The following is a 16515-nucleotide window of genomic DNA, read 5'->3' on the forward strand; positions in this document are numbered from 1 at the left end:
TGATTGAACTTTACTAACAAGTTACTCTGAAGATAAGATACAAAATAAAATAAAAATACAAAATGTAATCAGCAGTAGGATATATTATTATAAGTTGATAAGACTCATAAGCCACTAAGAAAAGTAATTAAAATTAGCCCTACCTATACTAACTGCAACATTAAAGTGATGTACACATTAATACTTCTTCCATCACTGCTTGATGAGAGTTCTTCATGGTAAATATGAAGCGACAGCCAATAGCCAGTTAGCTTAGCATAAAAACTAAAAGCTCACCACGACTCACTTTATGTCTTGTTTGTGTAAGGACAAAGTGCATTTCTCAAAAATGTCAAACTTCCTTCAAAACAGCAAGGACAAATGTGTATGTTTGCCCTTTAAGCAACCAGCCGGGACTTTTATTTGCTCTTGAATTTCTGATAAACTTTTACGCCTCTCCTAGACATGACTTTCCCAACATTCATTCCCCAAATATTTATGGTCTGCATGAATTATTAGGGTTATGAGACATGCTGGACTCAGCCGTGAGTCTGAAAATACAACCCACACATCATTCAAACCTTTCCCTGTTTCTCAGGGAATGTTTGGCCGAATTACTAGTGGGTTACTGTTTTTCCTCAAATGGAGTCTGACCTAGTCTGTGCTAGTCTGTTCTGAGGAGGAGGAAAGAAGGAAAGGGTGTTGCAGGGGATGGTAGAGAAGCACAGTACTTTCCTATTCATGCTTACTGGCGAACAGGTGGCCAGGAAATGACACAGGGAAAGTGCTGCTATCACACCTAACACACACCTATTTTATTTCAGCCAACCAACACATCCTTATGTGCTCCATCTCTCTGCACACACACCCACAGTCTATCATCCTGGTTTTAACCTTCACACCCTCTGTCTATCCTGTCAAATAATCAAATAGGTGTGTCACACATTCATCCTTCACCTGAACTCACCCCCGCAAGCTGTCACATGTAACTAATCCAGGTCTTGGATCTCGGTTGCAGCTTCTATTAAAACAGTTATTACATACTCGTGTCTCTGATTGCCATGATCGTACAGTAGTACACTAGAGGATGCTGTTCTCATTCATTCACATCTTAATAGATACATGATGTGCCTCATCTTTCTAACTCTGTGTGTTGGCCTTGATCAGAGCACAACAAAATCGATTCAAAGAGTATTTTGGGGGCGGGGGCCATCACCATGATGGCACCGTAACTCATTTCCTTGACTGGAAAAGGAAACAAAGGGGCATTCAAATGGCAATGCAAACTCCTGACATCTGTTTCAGCGTCATGTTGTATAAATCTTTTTGTGATTCAGCTGCCATGACATAATCTAGATGTACTGCCCTTCATCAAAGCCAGCATCTCCTGTGGGGCTTTGATGTGCTCCATATCATTTTGGGCATAATGTCTGCTATGATCAGAGAGATGTTACATTTTTACTAAATTTCCAGCGCTTTACTTGATGCAACAGTGTGACGATCGCTCATTACAAACCATAAGGGGAATGTGAGTCAAAAGACATTGCATTCCTCATCTGACCCGCCTCTCCTTCTGGAACATAATGGGAGAGAAACCAAGAGAGACAACATCAGGTCCGATAAGACACTTGGCCGTCTGCCCCGTAGACAACAAAAAAGTATAAACCTCAGATATCCTCACATCCATATCAGTTCTGGAAATACCCATGAGGCTACGTGTGTTGGTTAACTCTGAGCTCATTTTGCAAAGAGACAGGAAGCAGACTCGAAGGATTCATCAGGCTGTTGCTGAAAGACAGATTTAGCACCCTGCATCTAGTTAGTCAGCCACCCCAGCCTGGGCCTGCTCCATGCCCACTTTCTCTACACATCTGTAAAAGCTTAAAACTCAGTGGGATGGATCACACAGACAGAGCTGGGCTTTGTCAGTCCTCAGACTCATAGCCAGGACTCAACCTAAATAGATTAAAGACTGTCACAGAGCACCAGGGGAGGACTGAGTTCACTGCCCCAGACCAGCAGCCCCAGTCCCTTCATCAGATCACTGCACAGTACCATCGACAGGGGACTTCTCTCTATCCCACTGAAGGGGTTTTCTTTGAGAGCACTGGAGAGGAGAGACAGTGCAGTCAGCAGAGTCATGGGCCTGACAATACAAATGACTTAACAAAGGCACAGAGGGTGGTCCAAACAGACTACACAAATGCTTGTCTTCATTTGATGACTTTGGCTTTTAAGCAGTAACAGCTCACCCTGGTATTTCTGTCTTTGCCTCCTCCTCCTGCTCTAGTTCTCGTTCTACCACCTTCCCTCTCCTTTCTCCTTTCTCCTTGTTTATCGTCTCCAGGCCTCTCACCCGGCTTCCATAGAATGGCATGTGTTTTGATTGGTGCAGAATGGGGAAGCCGGGTATTGTCTGGACAGGATCTAGGCTGAGATCAGCCGATAGATCAGCAGCAGGATGGTGATTCAGGGCAGTGCTCGGGCTACCAGCGTCATCTTTGTTTTAGTTGGACGTTGCAAACACTTAGCTAATCCTAGAAAAGAGCCAGACATGCAGGAAATAGGGACTTATGAAAACAAGCAACCAGTCCAGCATTATTATTACGCTGAAGTCATTCATTAGAAACATGCTACTATTGATTATGTGTCCAGATCTTATCAGATATCTTGTTTTCATTTTGAGCGCACTGAAGTGAAATGTAATCAACAAAAAGAATTGATAACTGGAAATCATAATAGCAAAAATATTTCCCCTCTGCGCCTATTTTATTTCACTTGATTTGAACTTCACTTTTTCCTCCCTAGGATAAGTTATCTGAGCACCCTGTAGGGCTGATTATGGCCCACCAGAAAGTTCACAGGCCTGGCTACCTCTCACTGTGCAAATGGGGGCTGACACTGAAAGGATGCAGACGACTGATTTATGTTTTCTGGCAAAAAAGCAGACAATTAATTCCTGGCGACAGGCTCAAATTACAACATGCTTGGGTTGTTGTGGCAAGGGTGCATGACCTGAAATAACTGGTCTGTCAGTGCGATGAATCTGCTATGATACACAGGAGTTTGTAGCCAATATGAAACAGGGCATGCATGGTAATACATCCCATATGGTGCACCACACTTTGATCAGTCCGGAGAGAAGTCGAAAATGTTTCAAGACTTCTGTGTGGATTTATTCAATAAACTGTTCGTGTGAAGAGCAAACACAGATTCATCTCAGGCTTGGGTGATGCATGCATACAGTATAAATGTATTTACAAACTTAGATTTATTTAAGTTGCCCCCCATTGCAGGCCCTTTCAATCCAGTTCCCCTTGGAAAACTTTGACCACACATAAAATTTAGGTGGAGAATTACTTCATTGTCTTCATGTCCTCCAGTCTGTCATAATTCATGTCTTGTATAACACACTGTACTGCTGTCAGGGTGACAAGCTGGCCAAAAGGACAGTAACACAGGAATCAGAATATGTGCCCAGTTTGTGAAATAACTTCCTCTGCTTCAGGGGTGGACTCCACATTGCCTGATGTTCTGTGGGATTCAAGGCCTCTGAGGCTTTCCACAGTGTGTCATTTCCTCCCTGGAATCCGTGGATTAGTCATATCACTTCCTATTGTCCTTGCCAGGCAGTGGCTGCAGCACTTCTTTGTCTATGCCTGCTTTTTATAGTCTCATGGATGTGCCACGGTCAGCACATGTCCACTACTGTCAAAAACATTAGATTCTTTTTTTCTTTTTCCTTTCCCGTTTAACTGTTGGAAAGTTACGTTATGAAGTTTGAGTGCAATGGAACTGTCATAGTTTCACCATAATTCCCAGGCTTTGAATGGCATTTGGCGGAGGACTTTATTGTGTGGCCAAAAGCAGACAGCACTCATCTAAAAATCTTTCAAAAACCATACCCGTATATGGTGTTGGTTAAACCATTAAAGAAACATTTAATTGCTCTTTTGATGGCAACTCTGAGTGATAAAAGCTTGAAGTATGTCACTAAAATTGGAAAGTGTTAATGAGAAAACAGTTGCTTCAACACATTTTCCCTGAATCTAAATCTTCACTGTGAGACAGATACAGCTCTCTTTCTTGGAGGCCGGAGTTGGCCTCTGGTTGGAAGAGGGGGGAAAAAAAAGGAAAGAAGAAGAAAAAAGAACTTTTCCATCCAGCTCCTAAGCAGCCCCTGGATCTGCATGTGGAAGTTTTAATGGCAGTCAGATGTGCTCCTAATCAAAGGAATATGGCGGGAAATGTTAGCGAGCCCAAGCAAGGAGGACTTGGACTACAGGAACTGTGATAAGACTCAAATGACATTGACAAATTACACCTCTTGACTCCAGAGCCAACTCACACATTCACTTGTAGGCTTAGAGTTGATTTTGCCTCTGCTGGGAACATGCTCATATGATGGTGTTAAATGCCATTTATGAGGTGCTGTACATTATGGGAGTAAAGACAAAATAGGATGTAAAACAGGGACAGGCTGTGGATCTTTTTTTGGTGGTTGCAATATTAATGTTCTTATATATTAGCAATGTTGTGTTTAAAGTGGCTATACTCATTTTTTTTCATTAGAACAATGGATTAAAAGACTGTGTATAATGTAAGGGGGTCACTTGTAGTAAAGAAATCACAGATAATTGTCACTGGACATTGACAGTTTTCAAATTTATAGAGCCTTTTAGTGCCTTTCAGCCTTTTTTTTTTTTTTTTTTACTGTTTTACATTTGTTAGATGGCCAAAGCTAAACAATTAATTGCATAACTCTGTACAGGCTATACTGTCTTAAGTCGATTTGAGTTTTTACAGATGTTAACATTTTGCATCCACAGTGTCTGTTTAGCATCCTTTCTTTCCCCCTTTTGCGCTGATGTTGCACATGTAGTTAACACCCTCACTTTTTCCTCACTCCCTCTGTTTTCTAATCATGTGTCGTATTTATTAGGTATTTCAGTGCCTGAGCATGGCCAGAGCACTTTGACCACCAGCCATGAGCACGGCATGAAAGTGGAAGTGATGATGTAATGCGCCGATACACGTTCACGGGAGAGGAACAATCTTGGCTATTCGTCTTTGTCAGACGACAAGCTCCTTTTCTCCGCCTGCAGACTAAACACACTCGCTCTCAGACGGGCATGCGCTGTACGCGCACAATCAAATGTGACCACATACGAAGGCATAAAAAACACACTGTGTAAGATTTACACATATGCACCAACAGATCTACAGACATGCACTAACTATGCACCATGCCAAACATCCACTTGAAAGTTCAGGATGGTAAATGTGTCACCCATCTGTCAGTCCATGGGGACCCTCTCTTCTGTGGTGATTTTTACTGTTTCTGAAGCTTTGTTTGCATCTATCTGACTCTCGCAGACAGACAAACCACAGAGCTGTTACGGCTGTGACTTAAACTCCCACAAAAAACCCATAGGTCATGCACAAAGAGCTCATGGGAAAGCAGCACTTTTCCTTCAGCCCTCTCTAACTGCTTAGGTCTTGGCTCAATTATAAAAGGACATTTCTTTGCACTAAATTTTTTCTTTCTTTTTTTTTAACCAAACTGGCTTGCTCCACAGAGAATATCTGTGGTCTTAGGAGTACTAATAAAATGGGTGGAGTAGGAAAAAACCGAGAAAGAAGTCAAAATAGAGAGAAAGGCAAAAGAAAGAAACTGTCACAAAAATAGAAGACCATGTAGGAAGCCTGTCGAAGCATGTTCTGTCTATTTACAACACACTCATTGCTGCTGTCTGGAATGCCTGCATCTGACTGGAGGAGCAATAATCAAGAAAGCTGCAGGCTATGGCATCCACTCAAGAGAGGTTATGGCTGTTCAGCAGTTTGCATGAACTTTATTTCTCCCTCAGTCACGCCAGTGGGGCAAAAGCTTAAAAACAAGCTTGTGTGGGATGCTTTAAAAAAAAAAAAGAGCCTCTGGTGTCTGTTTTTATTTAGCTCATTGCATTTCTAAGCACGAAAGGGCCACAGTGGTATCATCAAGGTGGGTGGCTGGTAACGGTAGTGGATGAAGGGTTTTCTTGAGGCGTACACAGGTTTTCCATTACAAATTGTATCAGGTGAAAAAACACGTTTTCTTAATTGGTCATTGTAAAGAGCGAAGAACATTTTCCTCCCAAACCCATATGCTGCACAGATGGGATTAAGCCTAACCGGCATTCGCAGGCAGTTATAGATAAACAACTTGGATGGCCTAAGGTGTTACCTCCTCTTTACAATAACAAATGAGTTCACTTTAAATTGGAAAGGACACTTCCCCTGCACACTGTGCGGATAATTTGAGGATTGATTCCACATTGCTCTGCCTCACTAAGTGCCCGTCAGAGGTCAGGTACAGGAGCGGACATGATGGAGGTTCTGGTATTTATGGGAAAAGACAATGATGTCAGAGCTGCAGCGTCTTCTCCAGACATCCGGTTGAGGCCATGTCTGCTGTCAGTAAGGTGCAAGTGGTTGGAATACACCTGAGGCTGATTTAACAGTTCTGGTAAAAGGTATGTGTCTGCATGTACACATACACCCACACATACAGAGTGCAGAGTGAAGATCCAGTCATCCGAATCGCCTGGCAGGAGTCTAACATAGCTCACAGGAGCATAGTGAAAGGTGGCGTAGCAAGTTCAAAGAGTTAATGTTCCTCCATATTGTTCTTTCATAGTCTGAATCACCCACCTGTGGTGTTAAAGAATGTTTTCAGTCCTGTCTGGTATTGAGTTTCCCAAGCGAGTGATTTTAGGAGTTATGTGTCATTAACAGTGGCAGTTGATGGAGAAGAGACGAGGAAGAGCTTCAGCGGCGTCAGTACTCTTACTATATTTGGAAAGAATAATACAGGAATAAAATCTGTCACCATGTAAGAGACCCCGAGAGGCTGTGATTCTCGTTACATACCAGAAAACAGAACATTTGGCTGGCTGATGGCTGAAATACAGACACTCTGCTGTTCATGCATCTTTCCCACGAGTGAGGCAAAAAATAGATGCTAGGCCAGCGTCTTTCCTAAATTAATGGAAAACTACACTTTACAATTACAACTTATGTTTTCTTTTCATAGATGCTGACATAAATTGTGTCACTTATGATAACACACTGTACAAACCAGAGAAATTGTCGAGATGAGACAATCGTACAAGTTGTAAACAAACTTGTTTTGAAGAAAAAAACACTGTCCAGTGGAAACATTTTATGACACAGTTTATTGATGGACTCCTGAGGTAAACGTTGACCTTTCACACTTGGCATAGTTCTGCGTTCAGTTATCCTGTGTAATGAGGGATTATTAACAACATCACAAGTGCACTTACCGTTTTATTTCTAAATAAAGTTGTAGATATGGAAAAACTGTCGGCTGTTTACCTCTTGTAGTGTTTGACTGCTTGTGTTTGTTGCCCCATTGGACCTATTTTCAAGGAATATTTCCAGGCTCTCAGCAATTCAGTGAGTACAATGTTAAAAGCAATAAAACTGATGCTGGAGCACCTAAAATGAAACTGAAGTTGTATTAAACCATAGCTTTCTTTTCACTCTAGTACAGTGGCCATTTTAATACATCTCTGACAGACTTGTCAGACTCGAATCTCAAGTCAGTCATGGTTCAACTTTAGTCAGAGTTACACTTTGTAAGCCTCAGTTGTACCAAGACTCAACTGTGCTTCAGGTGAATGTTTAAGTTAGTATATTATGTTGACATAATGTTCCAACTCAACTAAGTCCCAAACCATAATGATCAATAGTGACCATTAAAAAAATAATTATATTAAATGTTGACTGACTATATTGAATAAAATCACTCAACAATCATGAACACAATACCGATAAAACACTTATAGAATAAACCACAAATTGTCAAACAAATCAGTGCTTACATGACCGCTGAGCTTTGACCGGCATTGACAGGAGTTCAAAGAGGACACAGAAGCTGAGTCCTCTCAGCATGAGCCGACAGTAATATCACCCCCCGAAACACTCAGGCATATAAAGCTGATTAGCCAGCTAATAAATCAGATTAACCAGATAGAGAATCTGGGATGAAATAGTAGACCAATGAGCCAACAGATACAAACAAGGATAATCACCATCGTTTCAACATGTCCCTCTGTTAGGACATTTAAGTCTGTCCAGCTTTTTTAGGGGTAACAAGCCCAGTGGAGCCAGTACACTCTAATGGTCCATTTTTTTTCCATATCATAGTCTTAATATAAAAGTTATTAAAAGTTTTATTATGTTTGGTTTGAAAAATGTAAAAGTTGTAATAAAAAAAGTTAATTGAAGGCATACTACTGCAAACATCACTGTTGTTTTTCTACTTTTTAACTACTTTTTGCTACTTTACTCAAAAGTACCTGCAGCAAAGGGATGCGGATAAGGGGAAGGACATAGCCTTGGTAGACGCTACCGCACATTTATGGAGGTTTCTTATCACAGCTATATCACAGAGGATAATTTATGACATTTATGAGTTGCAATTTTCCACTTTGAACTGCCTTCTGCACCTCACAATATTAACCAGACCTAAACAGTAAATTAACAGACTTGTACCCTTGACTGCACTACACCTCTCTGCTCATCACGAGACACTCGGCGCACACACATAGATTGTCACAGAAGGTTGACTCAAGACAAGGATGCTCATATTCTGAACTCTACAACACACTGTCATTGTCTTCTGTTATTTAATCAGAATTTAACTTGAAGATTGGACTGGAACTGGAACCCAAGCAGTGAAGTGTGCTGTGAATGGGATTTCTACCCGCAGGGATAATCTCGGTGCTAAACCTGGAGATAAGTGCAAGACTTTACTCCCACAGAGGGCAAAACTTATGGATTCAGCTCAGCCAACTGTGGTCCCCGGAAAAACTGGAGGGCAGCCAAAGGTGGGCATAAATAAAGAATATAGTCGACCCCCGACATTAATGCTGGAAATCAAGTTTGAAGCATTAATAAATCTCAATGAGACATAAGTGTATGACTGCTGATAAGTTTGGACTTTGGAGGATGTGGAGCAGTGCCAGCTGACAGAAAAAGGGTAAAACGTTTCATGCAGAACAAAGAGGAAAAAACTCATCTAAAGAGACTTTCCAACTGTGACTCCAGCTGTGGGAGATGCTGCTATCAGGAAGTGGGAAGACAATTTAAACAAGCTGCTTCCCAGGTGTTATGGTCTGTGACATAAAATTCCTCAACTGATAAATAAGCATTTCAAAATCAATCAAATTATTCTACATGTAGGGAGAAGGAGCAGTCAGAGTTGCTGCAGGATGTTGTGTAACTGTTTAACTGTTTGGACAAACTGAAAACTCAGTTTTTTTTATTCATGGAGCACTGACAAAAGTCAACATAGAGATCAACAGGTCCAGAAGATTCAGGCAGATCTACTACTAGAAGTACTAATAAACCATTTATGGCTCTGCCTGGGATACCCATTGGCCAGACTGAGGACGGTGCACTCTGACATGCGGCAGCCTTGGTGCCATAAAGACAAAACTGGACAGTCTCAATGTCAGTGTGCTGACAGCCGGTTCATGGATAAGGTTCCTAATTACCTCTCCTTTCACTCTCCTCTGCTTCACCCTGTTTGGGATACAGCGATTAGTTTACGCAGTGGCATTACGTCACCTGCTTCCACCCCAACTCTCCTACCCACTAACAAGACTAGACTAATAAGACCAGCAAGATTTCTTTCATCAGTCTCTTAGAGATCTCTCTAACGAGATGAGATTAGATGCTAATGGATGACACTAAACTGTTAACATCAACACGCCATTCAGATAAACACCAGGCATCAGGCATCAGGCATCAGTGCAGACAGGAGAAAAGATGCAGAGGACAGACAGGGTATTTGCCATACAGCACTTTCTACCCCCAGTATGGCTCTTCATGGGCATGGACCTACTGCCTCTTGCAGTGGTGCCAACGAACACCCTGGAACAAGCTCTTCTTCAGGACTTCATGTTCCTGTTTTGATAAGTCATAGAGTGAACAAAATGTTCTTTCTTATGTCTGTGAATGTATCAAATTCGAAATCAATTCCCTGTCACCCACAGTCTGTCTTTAGTCTTTATAAATATGTAAAAACGGTTTACAGCAGTTCTCTCTGAGTCAATCAATTTTCAGTTCCAAAATTACAAATTTCCTGATGCAATTTCTCCCCTCGAGTCTCTGGTGAGAAAAAAGCAGCATGGAGAAATGTCTCCAAGCAAAGATGAATATAAGAGAGTGTTGACGCAGTTGGCAAAAAAACTAATCTCTTGGTGCATTTTGACTAATTTTAAACTCATGCAAGCCAGTTCCCCTTCTCTGTAACAATTGCCAACAACAATAATAATACATGTGCTTCATTTGTTGCTGATGACAGTCTGATAAAGCCTCCTGTGTCGGAGCTGCGTGAACCTTTATCCGCCAAGTCATGCAATTAATTTGACTCTTACTGACAAAATTCAGGAGTTAGACATTTCCTCCATATCAGGTATAGCGTTTATCTTGTCTTTGCTTTCACTTAAAACCAATACACAATGGCATGATTTGATACATGCAATACATTTTTGAAAGAAAGTACGTAACATTTTACTGTAGGGAGAATACCAAGGTTAAAGCTGCTACCTTGATATTCTTCCTCAAGGTTTCTTTTTTATCGACATCAGCTCTTCTGCTCTTCAACTCTTATTCACCAGTGAACTATTACATGCCCATATTGAACATCCCATTTCTAAGAAAATCTTTGAAAAGGCCCTTAACAACTGTTTTGATGTATTCCAGTCAGGATTTCCACCACATCACAGCACCAAGTCTGCTCTAGTTAAGGCCTTGAATGAAAACAGACAGTGGAAAAGTTTAAGTCTTAGTCTGATTTGATCTCAAAGCTAAATTTGACACGGTCAACCACAACATATTCATATTCAGAGCGCTGCTACTGGGACCCAGGGAGGTGGATCATATCACACAGTTTTCAGCTCTTTACACTGGCTTTTTGTAGGTCAAAAAATGTACTTTGTAGTGCTACTGTTGGTTTGTGAATTACTGAATGGTTCATGCCAAAATGCACATCTGATCTGATAGTGTCTGTGTTGAATCTGGGAATCCTGGAACCTTCCAGACCGCCCATATCGCCCAGGACAGGTCTGCTTACTGTCCCCAGAGTCTAAACTAAACACAAGGAAGCAGCATTCAGATTTTATGAACCACATATCTGGAACAAACTCCCAGAAAACTGAAATCTTGTCCAGCCCTCAGTTCTTTTAAATCAATCTTGGAACTCTGTATTCGTGTCGTGCACAGCGCCGTAGCTGCACTTTATTCTACCGCTAAACTTTTATCTCCTATATAATTTAGTTTTATTGTCTTTTGTGTTTCTTTTATATTTCATCTATAAGTCTTTCTAACATATATAAAAACTTATTTCTAAAAGGTGCTGTACAAATAAATTTTGCTTGCTCTCAGTATACTCAGTACAACTGTACTTGGTGATTAATGACTAAAATATGTCCAATCAGACCAGTTCTCAGAGTTTGGGCCGGACACCACCATGACAAACAATGTTCTCATCCTGAGCCATTACATTTCCTCAATAAATGAAAGGAAAGGAAAGAAAGGAAATGAATCTGTGACCGCCTATCTTTAATTCATTCACATACTGTCACACACACTCCAAACCCCAAAGTAATGGCCAAAATGTGGCTGCCCACCACTTCCACAATTGAGCTCCAGTATTCCTTTATTTTGTGTGAGTCCTATAAAACCTGGGAATCTCAAATCTCTTTTTTAAAGTTCACACAGATTTACTTTACATCTGAACTCCCATGAATGTGTCAAAACTTTCCCTTACTGTGATCAAGTCACCCGTAGCTTTTACAGAGGAAATTCTTTCCTAAGATTTTCTGGGGTTTGACTCGGGGATTTTTGAATCTTTTTTCTGGCAGAAACCACTATTGAATAAGTCATTGTGCTGAAACAGACCAATTACTGACAGTCATAAAAAAAGAGTTACTGAGATCACACCATGTATGGGAAGTTCCATGACACAAGTCTGTTCATCCTAAATACATCATACATCATACAACATAGATATTCATGCATTTAAAGCAACTCTTATTGAAAAAGGCTTAGCATGGGAATGGGTTCCTCTTGTCGAGGCTTGTGCAAAAGTTATTAATTCATACCTTGCTGTTGGGCAGAGCGAAAACTAGAAAACTTTTTTGTATTCATCACTTTTCATAATGGAAGTGGGTGGCTGGTGAGAGTGAGATGTTTCTGCTCATTATCAGGCCCTGAGTATTATTTTTCCAGGATGCAGAGCAGGCTGTCTCTGTTGCTATTAATCCCATCTGTCAGGTGCCTGGTGGACAGCTCAGAGGGGTCCTTTTCATAAAATCCATGTCTCCTGTGGTCCCTCAAGCCTGGCCAAAGAGGATAAATAACCATCTCCAACCTCTGGTGAAGCTGCTTCACCATGACCCCTCCACCGGCCTCTATGGACTCTTTTAGCACTTTCTCTTTAATGGAAAAGTCATGTCCTTGCCCAAAGTAATGGGATCCACTGCAGACCAGTGAACGACCATTAAACCTGTGGAGTGACAGTGATGAGCAGAGCATACTGTGGAGACTCTGCTTAAATGTGAACAGCAGGAACACCTATTACAGCCTGACTCGACGTTTTGGCAAACCTCGAGCCATTACCTGGCAACTGGAATGACACTGAGCTTCAGCTGTTGCTCTTTGATCAAATTTCTCTCGCACTAAGCCCCGTGAACTGATTTTACATTATGAATGAAATCATTCAAAAGACTGTGGCTCACTATGACCCATCTAACAACATCATTTAGCATAGATGTTTTCACAGCTGCGTTATTTGTACATTAACTCAGCAAATCTTGTTACAGGAAGTTATTCCCGGGTGAGAGATTGAAACCTTCTCTGGTGGCTTATTTTCACTGAAATGTAGAAGGAGGCAAAGAAAAAGCTCTGAACATACAAAGCCCCTAGTGTCTTGAGAATAAATATGCGTCCACAGAATGGAAAAAAAGATTCAGCCTAGTTTCTTAATTCAGAGAGCAAAAAAAAAGAAAAAAAAGTGAGAAGGTCATGCAGAGCCCAGATGGCAGGAGGAGGTATGAAGGTATGAATTTAATTGCTTCCAGACACGATGCTAGCGGAGGGGGGGCACAAGGTACAGTAACTGCACAAATACACCCCGAGAGACTTTTGATGCAGATGAATATTATTACAAGTCACTATGTCTGGAATGACTGAAATGAATTGTGGCAACGGTACGAGCGGCGGCGTCACACTGAGGACTGATCCATAGTCTCTGCTAATGGTTCAAAATCAGGTGAAGTCAGAAGAGAAACTTGAAAGTTGCTCTATGAATGATTTTTTTGTTATTTTCTTATTATCTTTTGGGCATTGCAACATTGTGATGACAGCCCTCCTGTCACCATAAATTTCAGCTTCCACTAACTATTCATAAATCCATTACATAACTTCTTAGATACTAGTAGCCAGTTTCAAACTAGTGATTTATTAAACCTGGTCACGCCATTATAACTTGAAAAATGTCTTCACTAGTAGACAATGTGATGATGTGCGATGTGTGATAAGCTGATGACTTGTCCAGGGTGTAGCCAGCCTCTTGCCCTGAGTCAGCTGGGATAGGCTCCAGCCCCACCGTGACCCTGATAAGGATATGCGGTTTACAGATAATGGATGAATTACATCTTTAATAATGATTTTTTTTCAGCCTCAGGTTGCCATGTCGACCATACATCAAAGTTTCTCCCCTTGATACCTTAATAGAGTAATGCATAAGCGAGATAACCCTAGCTTTGTCTACATGAAAGTTACAGCAGTTTAAATATTCCATAACGACTCGTCTCAATGTAAAGAATACCTTATGTGATGCAACGTGAAGAATGACCGTGAAGTGTATACTTCCATAGCTGGAGCTGGAAAAGATCATAAATAATGTGTGAATTTCTCTCACATCTTTTTCTCTGTCTTTGACTCTCTCCTTCTCTCTCACTGTAGCCTCTGATTTCCTGGCATTTCACTACATTACACATTCACAATGACTGCAGCAGATATTCTGGGCTCAGGCCCTAATGTAATTTGCAAGGACGGAAGAGGAATAAATATTTTGTCAGGACCTTGCATTGTGTGACACAGATTAAGTCGTTCGCTTGCGTGGCACCGAACCAGATCAGTGTTTGGCATTTTGTTTTTGTCTCCTGGTAAATTTTGATTACATTCTGCAGAACGTTGATCCAAACAAAGCGTGAGCCTCTTGTTGGGAGAATAATTCCTGCTTTGTTCCTATCCCATCTGCAGGGAGGCCCAGCTACTAAGCAGAAAGGCATTTAGATGGAAATGGGCTGAACCAGACAGAATCAGACTGTAATATCACATCAGTTGATCCATAAGCTTTCGCTGTACATCTGCTGATTTCAGGGATAACAGGCTGATATAAAAAGTTATGTGTGTGTGTGTGTGTGTGTGTGTGGGAGAGCCTTTTTGAAATACTTAAGCTCCCACCCACTTCCTGTTATTCTTTAACACTTAACATAGCAATAGAGTGAATAAAGATTAAAAGTGTTGCATGACATTCCATTGAATTAAGTAACGTCCTGTACAGATTACAACCTGGACTGCATATGAAAGGCCTGTAACTCTTGCTATGTCATGCTACTCACACCCAAACCCCCTGACCTCCAATGGACACCTTTGATATTAATTCAGCTTCATGCCGCAGATATTTATCTTTCACGGCCTATTTGGCAGCACATTGTCCGTACATGGAAATGGGGACTCAAAAGACGGGTTTCATTCACTTCCACTAATAAACTTCGCAACATCCCGTGTTTGTTTGTTTTGGCTGCCGGAGCCATGTGAAAACTGATGAGTGTGATCTGATATTGAGCAACATCAAAAATGTATCACATTAAAACATTACAAACCAACCTCAGATGAGCTGGCAGTGAAAGAAATAGTGATTGCAGCCCCTGAAATTTATTTGCAATTACTCCTCTGATTTCCTCATGTCTGAGCAGAATCGCTGCCAAAAACATATTAGGAAAGAGGCGACGTTGCCATATAGCTGATTAGTTTTTTGTTTTTTTTGTTATGTGTAAATAGAACCATTGCCTCTGTGTGTGTTTCAACATTACCCAGACAGACAGACAGACAGAGTGAGCCAGCTGATTGTGGTTTGGGCGCAGTCTCATTCTATATTATTATCCCACCGGAGCTCCCACCATATGCTCATGGTGCTGCGGGTCTAATTTGGGAACACACGTACATTTCATCAACGAACACACACACATGTAGAATCACACAAACAAGCGAAAAATGGACTCCGGGGTCCACTTACAGTTCAGATGCCCTGCCCAGTCTGTTGAAGCAATTTAAACCACAAAACTATGTCGTATTGGGGCTTGTGCCATGGAGTATATTTAGTTTATATATTGGATTTGGGAACTTAGTATGAGTTTTAATATATTAGCAGGCGCCAGGCTGGCATCCAAACCTCCTTGGACTTAAAATATGAAATCAGTGTAGTTCATTAATCAACAGTATGCACTGATAATGTAAAGAAATGAGACTATTAGACAGTTTCTTACAGTAGTGTACACCATCAAACCACAAGTAGACACTCCTTTATTCTACCAGGCGTTATTCCTCTCTGCTTCAGACCACAACACCCTCTGAGGTAGTTTATGAGAAATACAGATGTCTGCTTGAGTGAAAACAAACAGAGGCAGCAGAGAAACATGAGTGTGCCTTAACTGAATTAGTCCTACATACATACCGTATCCCTGAAGATTGGTAATCAACCCAATCGCCACGGAGCTGTACTCTCATGCACACAGTGAGACGTGAGCTTTACTGAGTTGTGCCTCGCAATCAAGGAGGAACATCTACCCATCAAAACATCCACATTCATGGTGAGTACTCTCTCTCTCTCTCTCTCTCTCTGCCTTTCTCTGTGTTTATACTAAAGCTGTGCCTTTGAACAGCCCCGTGGCTGTATCCCATTACATCCAGAGGGATGAGCTGAGAGTCGGTATGGTGAGCAAGAAAGCAGAGAGGGGCCTGCGTATGATTCTAATCAATTCAGGACTCGGCTATAGCCAACGCTTTCTAATAACTTCTGTGGATGGATCCGACTTGAGAGGGAATGCAAACCAGATCACTTAGGAAATTCCACGACGCTGTCTCTGCAGCAAAAGCCCCTCTTTTTGAAGGAATGTGAGTTAACATTTCCCCTCAGCTCCCTGGTCTCCCACACACACAGCTGCCCTTCAGAGAGTCACGCCATGGAGCACAGCCGAGTTGGCCGCTTGAGAGGCATAGAGGGAAAAGAAAGAAAGATAGACAGAGAGCTAATGGCTGCTCTCCCAGCTGCATGGGGTCCTGCACATATAAACATGTCAGGAGAGGGTTGGGTCAAAGGAGAGAGGACACAGGAATGGTGATGAAGGAGATTTAAGGGGAAAATAGGAATAAGTATCCTAAAGTGGGACTATA

This window comes from Larimichthys crocea, chromosome I, assembly GCF_000972845.2.
Source record: "Larimichthys crocea isolate SSNF chromosome I, L_crocea_2.0, whole genome shotgun sequence".
Lineage (NCBI taxonomy): Eukaryota > Metazoa > Chordata > Actinopteri > Sciaenidae > Larimichthys > Larimichthys crocea.